The 18,719-nt window shown below is 44.4% G+C and overlaps 1 protein-coding gene across 2 annotated transcripts in view; it reads right to left on the reverse strand.

Moving 5' to 3' along the window:
- ADAM12 (ADAM metallopeptidase domain 12) overlaps window positions 1–18,719 on the reverse strand; it is a 2,697,358-nt gene that overhangs the window by 600,033 nt on the left and 2,078,606 nt on the right. The window lies entirely within an intron of this gene.

Raw genomic sequence — 18,719 nt, forward strand, 5'->3', positions numbered from 1 at the left:
GCATTCACCCACCCAACAGCCATCCACCTCACAACAGCATCCAGCCCATGCACCTTCACCCAAACTCAGCAGACGTACACCATCTACAACCACTCCCTCTTCCTCCACTCCCAAACCCTCTCCATCTTCCCATCCCAGTGTGTCTAAAAAACTTTTCCTGGCAAATATTGACCTATTCCCTACGCCTCCCCCCACCCCGTCCTTCCCCTCGGGCCAGGGTGTCCAGATCCCAGGCCAGCACCTCAGCCACCAAGTCGGCGGATGCTGTGGTACCTGCAAGTCCCAGAGGATCAAAGGTGGGCACCAGGGGAGCCAGTGCGCCACCGACACCTGCAAAGGACCAACTCATTCTGCCACCTGCCAAGGTGAAGAAGGTGCCAGCATGCAGCACGGCCAACAAGCACGACCCACCCAGCGAGGCCTTCTCCAAAACTCAAGCTGCCAGTGCCAAGGTCCCAGCAGCATCTGCCAAGGTGGGGAAGTGGAAGAAAACCCAAGGGAAGGCACTTCAGGCCTCGGAGGCTCCAGGTGAGGGACTTATGCCCAGCATCAGTACCGACAGCCCCACAACCTGTTCCGCGGCAGGCACCGCCATCTGCACCGCCACCTGCACCGCCCCTGCCCTGCTGCTGCCACAACAACTGTCAGCATCATCATCCCCAGTGGGCAGCCGTCCGAGGCTGAAGGAGATGGCCTGGTATCTCCCTCCACCACTGCCAGCACCTGCACCACGCCCAGCACCGGCAGCATCCCCGCGGCAGACACTGCCTCAAGCACCACCACCTGCACCGTCATCTGCACCGCCACATGTCCAGCTGGTGGCACAACAACTGTCAGCAGCAGCATCCCCAGTGGGCAGCTTTCCGAGGCTGCAGGAGACGGCCTGGAGCCTCCCACCACCACTTGAAGCACCCCCACCGGCACTACCACCAGTTTGCAGCCTTAGTCGCCACAGGATGGAGTCTGGTACCCCTCCCCCTTGAGGTGCCTGTGTGTTTACGACCTGATCCCCTGCAGTGTTCTCTCCGTTTTGAGGCAGGAGTCAAGTGTGGGCTTCGCCCATGATTTTTTGGCCCAGTGGGCCATGGACATTTGCAAGGGACAGTGTACGGCCTTCTGTACATATTGTAAATATTTGTATACACTGTTTTTCAAATTGTTAACTATATCTGCATATTTCGAAATATCACTGTTTGAACTCAATTCGTTTTGTCCTTGCCTTCTTCCAGGGGTTTACGGGATGTAAATGTAATGTTGATTCATGTTTTTGTGTGTATGGTGTTGTGGGTGTGTGTGTCACTCTCTTTTTCCTCCCTCCCTCCCCTGTGTGCTAGGTGCAGTACTCACTGTGATCGTTGCACCACCTTTGATATCTGTTGTGTATGAGGAGGTAGACCAGCATGGGCATAACCTGCAGCTCGGGCTCCATGGCATCCTTGGTTGTCGAGAGGTGAGTGGTTTCCCTTCCAAGTCCTGTTTCTGCCATGCTTTTGATGGCATTGGTACCATCCCAGAAAAACTGGCTGATTGGCGGGTTGTGAAAGGGTGGGCGGTACATTGTCTTCCGCCTGTCTGTTGGCGGCGACCGATGCGGTGTTTGTTGCTACCGCCGTGGTGCTCGGTGTGTCAAAGTGGCTGTCTAAGTTGCCGATTTCCGCCGTGGTCGTGATCCCATTTATTTTACTGCTGGCCTGTTGCAGGTATTACCTCCACTTTATCACCGTTCGCCAGGGTTGTAATGAGTGCCAATGTTTTTTCCTCAGTCTCTCATTATCCTAATCTTGCTAAAAAAGGTTAATTGGGGGTAGAACTGCATTTTCTTTAGTATAGCCAACTACTGTTGTATGTTTTAAATCCTACGTTTGTGCTTCTCTAGACAAAACACGCTTTAAATATTCTACCTACTAATATGGGTGACATGTGTCTTCTACACCGTAATCCTAAATAATTCATATAGCATTTGCTATAGACTGATTTACACATGCAAAATTCATTGTCTCTCTATAATGTGTGTGTGATGTAAAGTGCTCTGACACCCTACAGTGTTATATGTAGCACTATAAAACAAATGAAATGCATGTAAGGGAGGGTCTATGGAGAGATGAGGGACACTGGTGGAGTGTGGTAGTGAGGGACTTTGTGGAGCATGAGGTTTTTAGAGGGAGGGTGCCAACAAAGATTGCTGCAATGGGTGCATCAGTTCTAAAGCTGGTAAACCCTGGTTACTAGCTATTGGACAAGACTACTTTACAGAGAAGACAAATTTTTGACTTCAAGGAACACTCATTCTAAACCAGCATCATGCATGAACACGTACACAAATGGACATCCCCAAGCAATATATTTAATTCCACACACTAATTCATGAGGGCCTAGTATTGTAGTCAAACCTGTCAGACATCTGAAAACGACAGATTCCTTTGTAGTGCACCTTAGACAATCTAAGGTCCCATAGGAGAATACTGTAGCCGTCATGGAAGGGCATTGCTGGAGCATTTTAGGTATGCTCTAAACAAGGTTGATAAAATCTTTTCACTCTAGCTAAGGGGTAAGAGTAAATTAACATCATAATCAATCAACATTTAGTTTTACATTACGACCAATTTGGCCTCACAATGAAAACCAAGTTAAATGGTTTTATTTCAAGCTCATGCTTAGGTTAATGTAAATGATTATTAAAGCAAAACTGTAAAGATACAGAATCACAATAGGTTGGAACAAACGGCAGAAGAATGGTAAGTGCACTAATATGAAAGCAAACTAAACATTGAATGAAGGCTATGCAGAACAGCAGAAGAAGAACCTGCCATTCTAAAAACAAACATTGACCACTTCTAAACATAAAGGCAATGCAATGATCATCTAAGTTAGCAAATCAATTAATGGAAATCCTTAAAGGTAACAATTCATCAACTGGCATGTGCAGGGCTACAAACTATTGGGGCAAAAAGTTAAAAAGAAATACAGGACAAAAAGAATTTAGAAAAATGATGTGGGGCAAAATGAAGCTGACTATGGTTTGCAAAAAAATAAGTAAAAAGAGAAGGTGTCAGCATCTCTCAGGCTCGGCCAAGAGTCTTCTCATTGGGTCAATGAAAATTCAAATTCTTCACTCAGCAAGCATTAGAAAGGTGAGTGGGTGAATCAAAAGGTTTCATTGTCCAATCAAAGCGCATCATACAACAGGCATCTGCAACACCAGGAAAGATTTCCACTGCCATCATGGGAAAGCATCCATCGTTCCTCTCCTGTATGACTTTTTCAACAAGTTAAAATGTTCATGTTCTCAGTCTCTCAGTGTACCAGCTTCAAGGCTACTTTCTCAGACTCTCTGTGAATAATACAATAGCACATCTATTTCCAAACTAACATTTCATGTGAACAACTTATATGAAGAACTAACACGTTAGCAAAAGAAAACAGCTTCTTACGTTCTGAAAGTCTGAAGCCTAGCAAATCAATATGGCTACTTAAAGCAGAATAGAAATAAAATGGCAAACTTTATCCTGTTAAGGTTAACACATATAAACGTTAAAATCATAAATTCATCATTAATAAATCTTGCCAATATTCATGTTACAGTAAGTTTCAAAGGTAACATAGCTTGTTAATACATGAAAGTAACTATAATAGGGAACTCCAAATCTCAACATTAACATATGACTTTAAGTCATTATCTTAAGGAAATTCATTACAGTTTCAATTAAATGTATTTCTACATCATAAGGTAACATATGAAATCAAATTAAATGATTATGCTCAGATTTAAATGACTCTACCACAACATATCAGTCCAATAGCCTATGGTAATTGCACCTTAATATGAGCTCTCAGTGCAACTCTGTACAGTTAGCTCATTAGCAATTCACACTGAAACTTTAGTGCTGTCCCTCATGTCACAGAACTCATCTATATGTGACAGTTTATGCTTTATATTAACCAAAGTAATAATAGTTTGACTGTAGAAAGATGCACTGAGAAGCCATTTTAAAAGTGCATTAGTTTAGATTAATGTTAGAAACCTTGGTGGTATTAAAGTTGAACTAGACATTTGAAAGATTAGACTGATATTACGATGTAATTTAGAAAACTAAACTAATAGTATATTTTGAAACGATTTTGAATTTATATTGATTAATGATTTACATTTGTGTGCAAAAATAGAGAAATGCAGTTCCAGGTTTTACTGACTGAAACCCATTAACAGAGTTATTTTGTTTAAAGTTATCAAAATCTGAATGCTAATCAAGAAGTATTAATTAATATTTAACAGTTTACATACTAAGATGTGTTTTATTTAATGTATTAATGTGCAGTATTAAAACATGTGCATTAACCTAAGTGAGGCCTGCTAAGCCCTGTATCTCATGACTGTGCAGGCTATTTTATTTCTTTCTGTTAACAAAAATGTCTTTTAGACTTTGTTCCCATTAGAAGATGAGTTTTGTAATAGACTTCTAATGTTTTACACATAGAGAGTTGTACATATTTAACCGTGGGTCTGGAACATCCCGGACTAGCAATTTAAACGTTTGTTTTAAACTTGTGTGGCGCTACATGGATGGTTATCGTTCTCATGATAGACATCGGAAGAAATGTGATTGTTTCAACTTGGAGTCATGGGATTGTTTTATATTGGATGATGCCCCTTCAACGTCAATTGAACTGTTGTTCTAAACTAATCAGATTGTCGTATGAACTTTGATATGCTGATGACCAGTTGGACTTTGGTCAGATTTCCCTCGGTCAGATGCCTGTCAGATTCCCCTTTGCCAGATGAGTATTGTTAGAAATGGGGTCTCTGGTTGGCAGTCAGTTTGCATTCTGTCCAAGCAGGGACCCTCACTGTAGTTGGGGCAATAGAGATACACAATTAGATAACCCCTGCTCACCCCCTTGGTAGCTTGGCACAAGCAGCCAGGTTTATGGCAAAGGGAATGTGTAAAGTATTTGTACTAACACACACAGTAACATAGTGAAAACACTACAAAATGGACACCACACCAGGTTAGTAAAATAGGCAATATTTATCTAAATCAAGCAAGACCAAAACAACAAAAATCCAACATACACAAGTAAAGTCATGAATTTTCAAAATACTTACTCCATAGAAAACAATAGAAATGTTGTTATTACGCAGAGGTACCTGGTTTGTATAAAAAATAAAGCTGCACATGCGAGCGTGCATCGGTAAAGTCAGCAGTGTGTCGATTTCTTACTCGCAAGTGAGGCCGTGTGTCACTCCTTCTCTGGTCAGGTAGGCAATGCATGGTTTTTCACTCCCGCAAGAGAGCGATGCATCGATTTCTGGACGGGGTACCTCAGATCCACACAGGTTCACGTTAATTTTGACGCCCAGCGATGATGTGTGTGAAATCCAGCCACACAGTGATGGAAAACCGCACTGCATGGGATTGCGCCATTTTCAGCAGCCGCAAGCAGGTGTTGTGTCGTTTCTTCAGCAGGTGATGCATCGACTTCACAGCTGCGATGCAGGTGGTGCGTCAATTTCAGTGCGAGGCGGGTGGCACATCATTTTTATAGCCACGTTGCAGGTGGGATGTTGATGTTTTCCCCACACGGTTTCCTAAGCATGGATTTCAGTCCTTGTTCTACCAGCTTCACCTTTCAAGGGTCCAGGGACTGGATAGGGCATCACTTGGTGGGGCAGGAGTCTCAGCAGAGAGTCCAGGTGCTGGCAGAGGAAGCCTTTGATGGTCCTGAGACTTCAAAACAGGAGGCAAGCTCAGGCCAAGCCCTTGGAGACACTTCACAAGCAGGAATATACCACAAAGTCCAGTCTTTGTCCTCTTTCAGGCACAAGCAGCAACTGCAGGCCACCCCAACAAAGCATAGTCACAGGCAAAGGGGCAGTACTCCTCCTCCAGCTCTTCAGCTCTTTTCCTTTGCAGAGGTCACTCTTGTTCCAGAAGTAATCCGAAAATCTGGAGTTTTGGATCCACTACTTATACCGCTTTCTGCCGTTGAAGTAGGCAAACGTCAAAGGAAAATCTCTGTTGGTCACAAGATACTACCTTTCCCAGGCATGGTCCCAAACACACACCAGGGGTTGGAGACTGTACTGTGTGAGGACAGCAAGAGCCCATTAAGGTGTAAGTGCCAGCTTCTCCTCCTCCATTCTAGCCCAGTTGACCCAACAGGATATGCAGGCTACACCCCAGCTTTCTTTGTATCACTGTGTAGTGGAAATTCAAACACAGCCCAACTGTCAGTCTGACCTAGACAGGGAATACACAAGCAGGCAGAGTCACAGAATGGTTTAAGCAAGAAAATGCCCACTTTCTAAAAGTGGCATTTTCAAACAAACAATTTAAAAAATAACTTTACCAAAATATGTATTTTTAAATTGTGAGTTCAGGGACCCCAAACTCCCCACACTATCTGCTCCGAAAGGGAAACTGCACTTAAAAGTTAACCTATGAGAGAGATACATGTTGCATCAGTGAAAACTGAATTTGACATTATTACACTGTTAGGACATGTAAAACACATCAGTGCAAGTCCCACCTGTAACAAACACTGCACTTTACCCATGGGGCTACCTAGGGCCTAACTTAGGGGTGCCTTACATGTATAAAAAGGGAAGGTTTGGGCATGGCAAGCGGGTACACTTGCCAGGTCGAATTGGCTGTTTAAAACTGCACACACAGACACTGCAGTGGCAGGTCTGAGCCATGTTTACAGGGCGTCTCAGGTGGGTGGCACAATCAATGCTGCAGGCCCACTAGTGGCATTTGATTTACAGGCTCTGTGCACCTCTAGTGCACTTTACTAGGGACTTACCAGTAAATCAAATATTCCAATCATTGAAAAGCCAATTACACATACAATTTACACAGGGAGCACTTGCAGTTTAGCACTGGTTAGCAGTGGTAAAGTGCCCAGAGTACTAAAACCAGCAAAAAGAAAGTCCTGCACACAGTTAAAACACAGGAAGCAGAGGCAAAAAAACAGGGGAGATTACACCAGGGTTGCCAGCTCTAAGAAGTATCCTGCCTAAAGATGAGAAGCTGACACCCGTTGACCTGTATCCTGAATGCTGAGACCCTTGGAGAGGTATCTTCTTCTCTGCTTTGCCCCTTTGAAGTGTCTTGGTAAGACAAATATTTTCTTCCTCACCCTGCTGAAAACTCTTGACCAAATGAGGTTTGAAAAATGACATATTACTTTACACCCAGCACCTTGATCCAACACTATCTGCAAAAAGACTGACCAATAGTATTTGGTCAAGTTTTATGCAGAGTAAGGTTTTTGGGTTAAAGTAGGGATGGTGTAATACTGTGTTTTGCCTGCTGGAACACTCCACTGCTCTGAAAAAAATGCATCTTCTGAGAGAGGTAGTTTGGAGGTACATCCAGTTAGGTTAAGATAATGGACAGCAGCTTTCAGGCAGAGGTGGAGTGCTACCCCACTCGTTCAGAGTCTGTGTGCTCAGTTTTACAATCTTAGCTCCAGTATATAAATCTCACAGGTGCGGGTCCCTTTCTCCAGATGGTTGTGCAGCATGCATATGTTCCCACATCCTGGAGGAAGATGTGCTAGGTGTGAGTCTGTCTGCACTCCACCCTGTCTGTGGAAGCAGTAGCTACAGAGGGGGCTACCCAGAGTCTGCCTGGTGGGCAAGCTCTGACCTTGCAGGTGATCTCTGATCCTTCACAAGACCTCTTCTGTGCACAGGCTGTGTGGGCAGGGCCAGATATCATATGGTGCCTGAATGCCCTGGAAGGTGCAGCCTGACACCACTCAATGGGATAGCATCTTGATCTGCACAAGCCCACTCGGTCATTATGGCAGTACAGTCTACTTTGGTCTCACTTCTTGACTTGTAGCAGCCCAGTCTACTTTAGGCACAAATGTTCAGGATCACAACAGTGTTGTTTGCTCAGGCACACTTCCATACAATGCCAAGATATCGGCCACTTGCAGAGTCACAGTGGCACAGTCCACTTTGGGCACACCTTGTGTGCCATGGTGCTGCTGCTTCAGGCAAGAGAGTTGACACTCTGATCTAGTAGTTCTCTCTTGAGTCTCTCTGGGTACAGTGACCCTTTGCTCCATGTCAGATGCTTCTGCTATTCCTGGTAGTCAGTACCGCCTGTAGGTTTGGCCCTTCTTCTCAAGCAGGTCAGTTTCCAGGCCCTTCTAACACGGGGACAACTCGTCCTTCCAGGTCTGACTCCAGGTGATGGCCCCTTACCTCTGGGAAGCTGGTTGTCAGGCAGACACCAGCTATGGTTGCACAATAGTATTCTGGGTCCTCTGTTGATCACACCCTTCGATGGTCCGATAGAATTTGGAAATTGAAAAACAAGAGAGTCAGCAGCTCCCACTATTACAGGGATAATGCAAACAGGGGATGTGAATTCTCTGCACATCATTTTGGGTTGGCTCTTCTTTCAGGTGTGAATTCCAGGCCGTCTTCCAGACACAGTTGTTTTGTAGAGTCATGGTCCTCACAAAAATGTAGTCTCCATTTTGGAGCACCCACAACAGGTGAATTAAGAGGTGGGAGCTTGCTGCACCTGGCTATTAACAACCACGCTGAACACTATTAGAAAATGAGACAAACGGATGACCTCCCCTAAAAGACCCTTCACACTCTGAAAAGCAGAGACTGAATTCTAACACCTCACAGATGCATCAAACAAATAACGCTGCTCATGTCGACAAGTCAGCAACTCCTTCCAGAACAGGGATCTAATCGAATTTAGAAAGAGGACCCTCTCTCTTCTTTCCCCACTTCAAGGTCTAGATCTCCTCGCTCCATTTTCAGCAATGTCAGTAATACACCTCCAAGGTCTGGGAAATCTCACCTCCATCTTGTGGACATGAACAAGCCAGCAGCTTCCCAAATGGAACCCACAAATCTCCATTACTCTGGTTCACTTGTATACACAAAGTATGTACCATGCAAGCCAAAGGCAAAAAAATGGGATATTATGAGTAGGACTGGGGTTAGCACATAGCAGCAGAACTATACATGAGAGGGCCAATAGGTCTCCACTTCCGTCTCACACATAACAAGTTCTGTCCACAACTACTGATTCACAAAACATGTTATACTGCCACAATCACTCTACATGCTAAACCCATGACGGAGATGGTAGTCCACTGTCAAACAAACGTGGTCACACTTTGTGAGTCCCTTCAGGGACATGACCTCACTCTTGTGAAGGCATTCGTATAGGCCTTCACACACATACAATATTATCATGAGGCTAGGGCCAAAATCAAAAACCAGGTTAACAGATACTCGCAGTTGAGCACTTTGGTCAGGAGAACACAACTGTACACTATGCGGAAACCATTCCCATCCCAACATGAGCACAACCAGAAACGTTTATTAGTATAATGGTTAAATAAAGACACCTAAGAAGAGGTACAATATTAGCTCTCAGATTCTCATATCCATAACCCTTTTTAGTAATTGAATTGAAAAAATAGAGTTATACAAATAAGAGGATGGTCAGGCAAGTTAATAGGTGGTAACATCATCAGCAGTAGGTGACTGAACCATTTGCCTTAAGGGTAATAGGATGCACCAATTCACCAGTAGTGAACGTAATAAAATAATGGCATCAACTTACACAAACCCCTTCCTACACACTTAAAAATGTTTAAATGAAAATAAGGAGTCTGTCTTCCTATTAAGATAATTTTAGGTAGTTGCCGTGATTCTATAACATCAAAGAAACAGCGATCTCAGTAATGTCAACTACTTGTGTAAACGTTGATTGGGGATACACAGAGCTACATAGAATGTATTTAGAACATTTAATAAATGATTAAAAGTCCAGAACTGTAAGACGAGTACTAATCCTGAGAAAGGAGCACCCACGTAGGAATTTTGAATCCTGCCTGTAATACAAAAAACTAGTGTATACATGTATGTAAGATGAATGTGATCTGACTTTGTGTGGTCCTTGTCACTTCCTTTTAGATAATGGGCCCTAGGTCGACAGGGTCAGAAAGGGGGGCACAGAAGGCATAATGGAAGCATTTGCCTAAGCTAATAATATAACTGTACATCCATGTGGTTCTTTCTGATGTTACACAAAAACTGACTTTTCTTTTAACAAAGAAAAAAGTATTTAGTATCACCACCTTCTTCCTGAAAACACATACGATAATTTTTAAGAGTACATAATTCTCACCCCTAACCTTCAACAAAAAATGCAGAGTGAGGACATTTTAATGAGAGGCTTGATTTGCATAATATGCTTCCAGGTGAAACTTACGCCTATAACATGTGTAACTTACCAAGCCTTTCAGGACATCAACATAGCTTAAGGCAGCTTGGTTTGTAAATACCAGTGACATATGCATCTTTCTGCCAATATGGGCAATTCAGATAGTTTTGCGAATAAGGTAAACAGCTGTAACTTGCACCCATGCTTTAACTTGCACACATGCTTTAACTTGCACTTAATAAACTGGGCGTAGCACGCCTAAACAGAATCAGTCAGCTTTTGAACATGCGCTTTTCTCGGAAATGTTAGATGCCTTTGCTTACCATTAGGATAATCAAGACATAAAATGTCATTTTGTATATACTACCATTGGCAAATGCATTTAAGCAATACTAGTGAAATGTATACTGAATAAGTGAATTTACTTATATTGCCACAAATACAACTTGAGCTCCTTTACATGGTGTTTCAATATTAGAAAAGATACTTTAAAGTACACTCTTCTAACTGATGAAGGCAAACACGTTATTGGTTTTATTGGATGAGGAAAACACTTCCCTCTGTATGCCTGAACGTTTATGGTTGAAATAATGAAGAACCATGGAGTGGGATAAGTGTTTTTTCATGAAAATAGGTTCTGCATTGCTTTCAGTAATGGAAACAAATTTAAAAATGCCCTGCTGCTTTTCTTTAACTAAATCAACTCGGTTAGATCACCATTTATCAATACGACTGGAGAGCCTCAAGCTACAATTCGTTTGAAAAATACAGTAAACATTTAACATATGTATTAACAATATGGAAGGTTTGTTACATTGCTTCACTGCGACTGTGAATCCAAAGATTGCCCTGCAAAAGCCCACTGCAAGCAAGAAAAGGCTTAGCCAATAAGGAGTAAAGCACTTCACACGAAGCAAACAAGAAGCGTAAAAAGCTGTTATTAATTTCTTTGTTTCTGTAGTGAATCCGTCGGTCTATCGCTAATGCTCCATCGATGTAATTGTTATGGGATCAAGCATCAAGAACTACGTGTACTATGATCATCAGGAGTGAAAAACTATCTCCTTAAACCAAACAATGAGATTAACCATTTCTAAATCATGTTATTTTGTACATGTTTTGGGTATATACTATATCCTGTTTTTCTTTTGAATATTCCTGCTTTATGGGCACATCAGGATTTATATATATTCGCTGAAAATACCAAAGGTTACAGGGTCGTTATAATTATTTTCTGAATTTACTGGCACAAACCATAGAAATTCAGCAATTATAGTTATGGTTAACTCAAGTAACTATAACTCGCACCCAGGACACGCACAGTTTTCTCATCAATAATTTTATTGCAACTGTTGCCATGATAATATCAATGATGCCATAGAAGGTGTCATCAGTGATGTAATGTGTGGAGTAATTAGCTGTGCATGGCGAAGGCAAGTCATAGTTACCTTAGGGCGAAAGTTACAGTTACTTGAGTTAACCATTACTATAACTGCTGATTTTCTATGATTCTGTGTGCATAAATTCGAAACCTAACTATCACGTCCCTGTAGCCTTTGTTTTTTAAGTGAGTTTCTATTTTTAGCACACACAAACGTAAATATAACCAGTGCCGCACATGGCCTTTGGCCGTGGGCAGTGTGGGTTGACCACAGGGCTGGGCCTATAGCCAGGCCTGGCAGCCAATACTGAATGCACCCAAACTGTAAACCTTGCACTTGTATAGAGCACTACTCACCGGTTAGGGTCTCAAGGCGCTGTACGCATACCACTGTGGAACCCCTCCTGGCTTTTCCCTGTGAGGCGCCCACTCCTGGACAGCCCCAGGGTGAAGCCAGGCATCCAAGCGATGTGAGGGCCGATGTGGAGATTAAGCAAGCTATTGCCCAGAGTTACAGAGTGGGACCGATTAATTAGATTAGGCACCGAGGCGAGAATTATCTGGTCGAAGGGAATTGAGCCCAAGACCCACTGAGGTGGGAATTGAACCCTGGTCCCAGGCCAGATCTCTGCATCAGGGTCTGCCGCTTTAACCATTGTGCCAAACTTCTCCACTTGGCCTTGGGCCATGTTCAGTATGAAGTTGGATGCAGTGGGTGTTATTTTTTTTTTCAATTTTTCTCTGGATCTGCGGATCCACCGCTAGATCTGTGGATCAGACGGAAAAAAAAAAAGGCAATTTTTTGCCTACAATGGGTCCCTAAGGGAAGGGGCCCCTCTATGTGTCCTATGAGGGAGCAAGATATCTGTATCCTGACCCCTCATGTGTTTTTGCACTCTTCTTTTCCTACCCCCCCCCCAGCTATTGCGACAAACAAATTGGTTTCCGCAACATTTCTTTCAGGTTGCAGCCAGCCAATCAAGTTCTTGTTTTCCCCTGCAGATCCACAGAAACAGACCTGGATCTGCATATCCTGAAACACAGAGGATCATCATCCATAGGCATCTATATTTTTGTAACTCTAATAACTCAGAAACAACTGAATGGTTTTATAGGAAATCACAAAAAACACGCTTTCCGGAGAAAGAGGTAGCTTTCTGCCAAATTGATGTAATTCCATCCAGCGGTTCGGGCTAGCGCTCCCCCTGTGGGTCACCCACCCACACCCTCCGGGCAGGGATGGCAGCAAAATTGCTTCCGCTGCCACCCCTGGGCCCTCCTGACCCTCACCCAGTGACACCTGATGATGTGGGATCACGCGCAGACCTCATTAGAGGTCACCCCATTGCACTGGAAGCATCGCTTGCAGCGTGACCCGAGGAGAAACTGAGTAGTTTCTCTTTGGACGGGGGAAGGGGGCTGTCAGAGAGGCATGCAAAGGAAAGGAAAGGCTTTTCCTCTCCTTTTCATGTCTCTCTGAGCATTCCTGCAGCACGATCGCATAGCGATTGTGCTGCAGGTGTACCCACTAGACACCAGGTACTTTGTTTACCTTATGTAAACAAATAAGGGCAGCAGCCGGTTGGGCAAGGGTTGCTCCCCAAGGGGGGTATTTCTAGACCCCTTGGATTATTATAATTCTTTTTCTACAGGAGGGGAGCAGCCCCGTAGGCAAGGGTAGCTCCCCTGGGGGGCAGAGCTATTTTAGGCCATCTCTGCTCCCCTTAGGGGCAGATCAGCTTATCTTTATTAGGCCAATATGCCCCCAAGGAGGGCAAATGCCACTAGACACCAGGGATTATTATTATTTATTAAATTTTACATAACGGGAGCGACCCCTTAGGCAAGGGTCGTTACCCAGCTGGGTATAATAGATTAGGCCATTTCTGCCCCCTTTGGGGGCAGATCGGCCTACTTTTATTAGGCCAATCTGCCCCTAAGTGGGGCAGAAACCACTAGACACCAGGGATTTAAAACATATATATATTTTACATTAGGGGAGCGGCCCCTTGGGCAAGGGCCGTTCCCCATGGGGATATATTGTTTTAGGCCATTTCCATCCCCCTTGGAGGGAAGATCAGCCTATTTCTATTAGGCCCATCTGCCCCCAAGAGGGGCAGAAACCACTTAGGGACCAGGGATCGGTGTGTATGTGTGTTTTGTTTGGGGGCGGCCACTCTGGCAAAGGTCGCTCCCCATTGGGGCACATTTCTAATGGCCATTTCTGCCCCCCTGGGGCAGATCAGCCTAATTTTGTGAGGCCCATCTGCTCCCAAAAGGGGCAGAAAGCCCAATAGACACCAGGAAAGATTTTCTTTTTTAAAATGAGGTACATGGTGCCTAAATGGTTAATAAATGGGGACAAAGTTGTTTTGCTCACTAGTGGGCAGCTGGGGTAAATACCCCTGATCCACTCCCAGGGGTAGGGGGGGCAGAAAGTCTACTAGATGCCAGGGAATTGAAAAGAAATGGAGGGGTGGGGGCTGCCAACCAGTATGGGCATGTTTATACCCCACCCCCAACTGAAGGGGGTAACAGTCTTTCAGCCCCCCTTGCAAACTAAAGGATCTTATCCCAACAGCAAGCAAGAGGATGCTTGATTATTTTTGGTTTTGATTTTACATTTGGGCAAAGAGAACTTGACTATCTCCCAATATCGTCCCACTTAGAATGGTGCACTTTGGGACGCTGCCACCTAGAAAAATCTACCAGACCTAGACACATCTGAAAATTAAACATCTGGGTGAGTCCAGGGTGGTGTTCTTCACATGGACCCCAAATCATTTTCTTACCAAGAATGCCCTGCAAACCTCCAACTTTGCTTGAAATCACACATCTTCCCTACATTTTTGTGATGGAACCTTCCAGAATCCTCAGGAATCCACAAAATTGCTACCACCCAGCATTGTCGCATCTACACTGATAAAAATTCTGCTCCATCTGTCAGCCTAAAAACATTTTTTTTCCAATCTGCCCTTTTGGACCCGCTTTGGTTCCCTCTCAATTTCAACATGTTTTTGGCCCTTCCCTGTCACAGGTACTTGGCCCACCTACACAAGTGAGGTATCATTTTAATCAGGTGACCAAGGGGAACGTTGAGTGGTGGAAATTTGTGCCGGTGCAGTGATCGCACACAGAAATGTGAGGAAAATGTGATTTTCTAGCTAAATTTGAGGTGTGCTGAGGAAAACACTGGGGGATCCACACAAGTTACACCTCCCTGGGCTCCCTTGAGTTTCTAGTTTTTAGAAATGTCTGGGTTTGGTAGGTTTCCCTAGATGGCTGCTGAGCCCAGGACCAAGAGTGCAGGTGCCCCTGTTACAAAAACAGGTAGTTTTGTAATAGATCATTTTGATGTGTCCATGTTGTGTTTTGGACCCTACCCTGTCGGCGGCACTAGGCCTACCCACAAAAGTGAGGTACCATTTTTTTCGGGAGATGTGGAGGAATGCTGGGTGAAAGGGAGTTTGTGGCTCCCCTCCGATTCCAGAACTTTCCAGCATCAAAATGTGAGGAAAAAGTGTTTTTAGCCACATTTTGAGGTTTGCAAAGGATTCTGGGTAACAGAACCCAGTGATAGCCCCACAAGTTGCCCCATCCTTGGTTCCCCTAGGTGTCTAGTTTTAAAAAATCCACGTTTGCTAGGTTTCCTTAGGTGCCGGCTGAGCTAGAGGCCAAAATCCAAAGCTAGGCACTTTGCAAAAATCAGGTCAGTTTTCATAAGAAAAATGTGATGTGTTCACGTTGTGTTTTGGGGCATTTACTGTCGCGGGCACCAATGCTACCAACACAAGTAATGTATTATTTTTATCGGGAGACTTGGGGAAATGCTGGGTCGAAGGAAGTTTGAGGCTCCTCTCAGATTACAGAACTTTCCATCTGTGAAATGTGAGGAAAAAGTGTTTTTGTTGCCACATTTTGAGGTTTGTGAAGGATTCTGGGTAACAGAAACTGGTAAGAGCGCCACAAGTTACCCCATCCTGGGTTCCCCTATGTGTCTAGTTTTGAAAAATGCACAGATTTTGTAGGTTTCCTAGGTGTTGGCTGACCTAGAGGCCAAAATCCACAGCTAGGCACTTTCCAAAAAACACGTCAATTTTCAATGTAAAAAATTGAATTGACCATGCTGTATTTTGGGGTGTTTCCTATCGTGGGCACTAGGCCTACCCACACAAGTGAGGTACCATTTCCATCGGGAGACTTGGGAGAAGGCTGGGTGGAAGGAAATTTGTGGCACCTCTCAGATTTCAGAACTTTGCAGCACCAAAATGTGTGGGGGAAAAAGTGTTTTTTAAGACACATTTTGAGGTTTGCAAAGGATTCTGGGTGCCAGAACCCAGTGAGAGCCCCACAAGTCACCCTATTCTGAATTCCCCTAGGCGTCTATTTTTCAGAAATGTACAGGTTTGCTAGGTTTCCCTAGGTGCTGGCTGAGCTAGAGGCAAAATCAACAGCTAGGCTTTGCAAAAAACAGGTCAGTTTTCATAAGAAATATGTGATGTGTTCACATTGCATTTTGGGGCACTTCCTGTTGCAGGCAATATGCCTACCAACACAAGTGATGTACCATTTTTATTGGGAGGATTGATGGAGTGCTAGGTGGAAGGAAGCTTGAGGGTCCTCTCAGATTCCAGAAGTTTCCATCCCCGAAATGTGAGGAAAAAGTCTTTTTTTTGCCACATTTTGAGGTTTGCAAAGGATTCAGTTTAACAGAAACTTGCGAGAGCACCACAAGTTACCTCATCCTGGGTTCCCCTATGTGTCTAGTTTAAAAAAATGCACAGGTTTGGTAGGTTTTCCTAGATGTTGGCTGAGCTAGAGGCCAAAATCCCCACCAGGCACTTTTCAAGAAATGCGTCAGTTTTCAATGTAAAAAACTTAATTGTCCATGCTGTATTTTGGGGCACTTCCCTGTCGCAGACACTAGGCCTACCCACACAAGTGAGGTACCATTTTATTGGGAGACGTGGGAGAATGCTGGTTGGAAGGAAGTTTATGGTTCCTCTCAGATTCCAGAACTTTGCAGCACTGAAATGTGAGGGGAAAAAGTGTTTTTTAAGACACATTTTGAGGTTTGCAAAGGATTCTGGGTGCCAGAACCTAGTGAGAGCCCCACAAGTCACTCAATTCTGAATTCCCCTAGGTGTCTAATTTTTAGAAATGTATAGGTTTGCTAGATTTCTCTAGTTGTCGGCTGAACTAGAGGCCAAAATCGACAGTTAGGCCCTTTCTTAAACAACACGTCAGATTTCAATGTAAAAATGTGATGTGTCCAAGTTGTGTTTTGGGGCATTTCCTGTTGCGGGCATTAGGCCTACGCACACAAGTGAGGTACCATTTTTAGGGGGAGCCTTTGGAGAACACAGTATAGAAGAACAAGTGTTATTGCCCATTGTCTTTCTCTACATTTGTTCCTTCCAAATGTAAGACAGTGTGTAAGAAAAGAAGTCTATTTGAGAAATGCCCTGTAATTCACATGCTAGTATAGGAACTGTAGGAGGCTGGCCTGGTTTGTAGTGGGTACCTAAGGTACTTACACCTTATACCAGGTCCAGTTATCCCTTATTAGTGAAATGTAGGCAGTGTTCTAGCAGCTTAGGCTGTCTAGAGGTAGATGTAGCAGAGCAGCTTAGGCTGAACTAGGAGACATGCAAAGCTCCTGCAATACCACTATAGTTAGACAGTACTTATACACAATAAAAGACAACACTCAGTGTCACCAAAAATAAAGGTACTTCATTTTAGTGACACAAGGCCAAAAATATCTTAAAGGCAATATATACACTAGTAACCAAAATCAGGTAAGTAAACAGTCATAGAATAGTGCAAACAGTAGAAAATACAATAGATTGCAGTGGGCCTAGGGGCAACATAAACCATATGCTAAAATAGTGGAATGCGAACATCTAATTCCCCTCTAGGCAAGTGTAGTGAGTAGAGGGGCGCTGAGAGTGTAAGAAAACACCAAAGGTAAGTAAAGAACCCCACCCTAGAGCCCAGAAAAGGAGGAGGAAAGTACAGCAAGTTTCCTTAGGACATACTACAAGTCGTGATAAAGGATTATGCAAGAACCAAGCAAGACTGCAAGCAACAAACGATAGATTCCTAGACATGAAGACCTGTGGAGAGAGGAGACAAAGTCCAGAAGTCGAAGAAGAGTCCAGAAAGGACAGGAGCCCCTGCCAAGCTAGAAGAAGATGAAAAGTGGATTCTCCGGTCAGAAGAAAAGTACAGAAGTGCACCAAAGAAGATGGCTGCGAGTTCCTGCTTGGTGCAGGAGACGTCCAGCGTCGAGTTGTTGGATGCAGGCTGTTTGTGTTGCTGGATTCTGCCAACAATCCTTGGTTCAAGCAGGTATGCGGTTTGCATGAAAGAGGAGCTGCCTAGACCCAGGAGGGACCTGTGGGTCTCAACTCCAGCTGAGGAGACAGAGGGGGCTCTCAGCACTTCAGAGAGCCCTCAGAAGCCCAGTCAGCACCCACGGGAGTCCCAGAACACGGGTACAAAGAAGATGCAAAGTGTGATCTTGGTAGCACTACACTGGAGGGTCCCACCCACCGGAGAACCACTCAGGGAGCTGTGCGTCACAGGGTGGAGTGCTGGGACCTGGGCTACGCTGTGCACAAAGAACTTTTGGAAGAAGTGAACAGAAGCCCAAGGAGTTGCAAAAGACGCAGTGCACAGGGGTACTGTGCAGCATGGGGAGGCAAGCGCTTACCGCCACCAAATTTGGACAGCTGGACCTTTGGACTGTCTGGGTCACTTTGGTCCACCACCTGTGTTCCAGGGAGCACGCTTGTTGTCAGGAGAGGAGTCCAAGAGTACCGGTTGTCGTCGCAGAAGGGTGCCGGCAGAAGCAGGGAAGTTACTCCGTCACTCCACGGGAGATTCCTTTGGTTCTTCTGGTGCAGGGTGAAGACAGGCAGTCCTCAGAGTGTGCACATCTTAGAAACTGTTACAAATGCAGGCTGGAGCAGAAAATGAAGGTCACAGGAGTCATCCTGGATACTTTGTTGCAGTTACAGCAGTTCCTGGAGCAGTCTGCAGTTGATCCGACGGTCAGAAGCTGAAGCAGAGGATACAGAGGAGTCCTGGAGGAATCTTGCAAACCGAGTCTGAGGAAACAC

The sequence above is a fragment of the Pleurodeles waltl genome, chromosome 6 (assembly GCF_031143425.1).
Source record: "Pleurodeles waltl isolate 20211129_DDA chromosome 6, aPleWal1.hap1.20221129, whole genome shotgun sequence".
Classification (NCBI taxonomy): Eukaryota; Metazoa; Chordata; class Amphibia; order Caudata; family Salamandridae; genus Pleurodeles; species Pleurodeles waltl.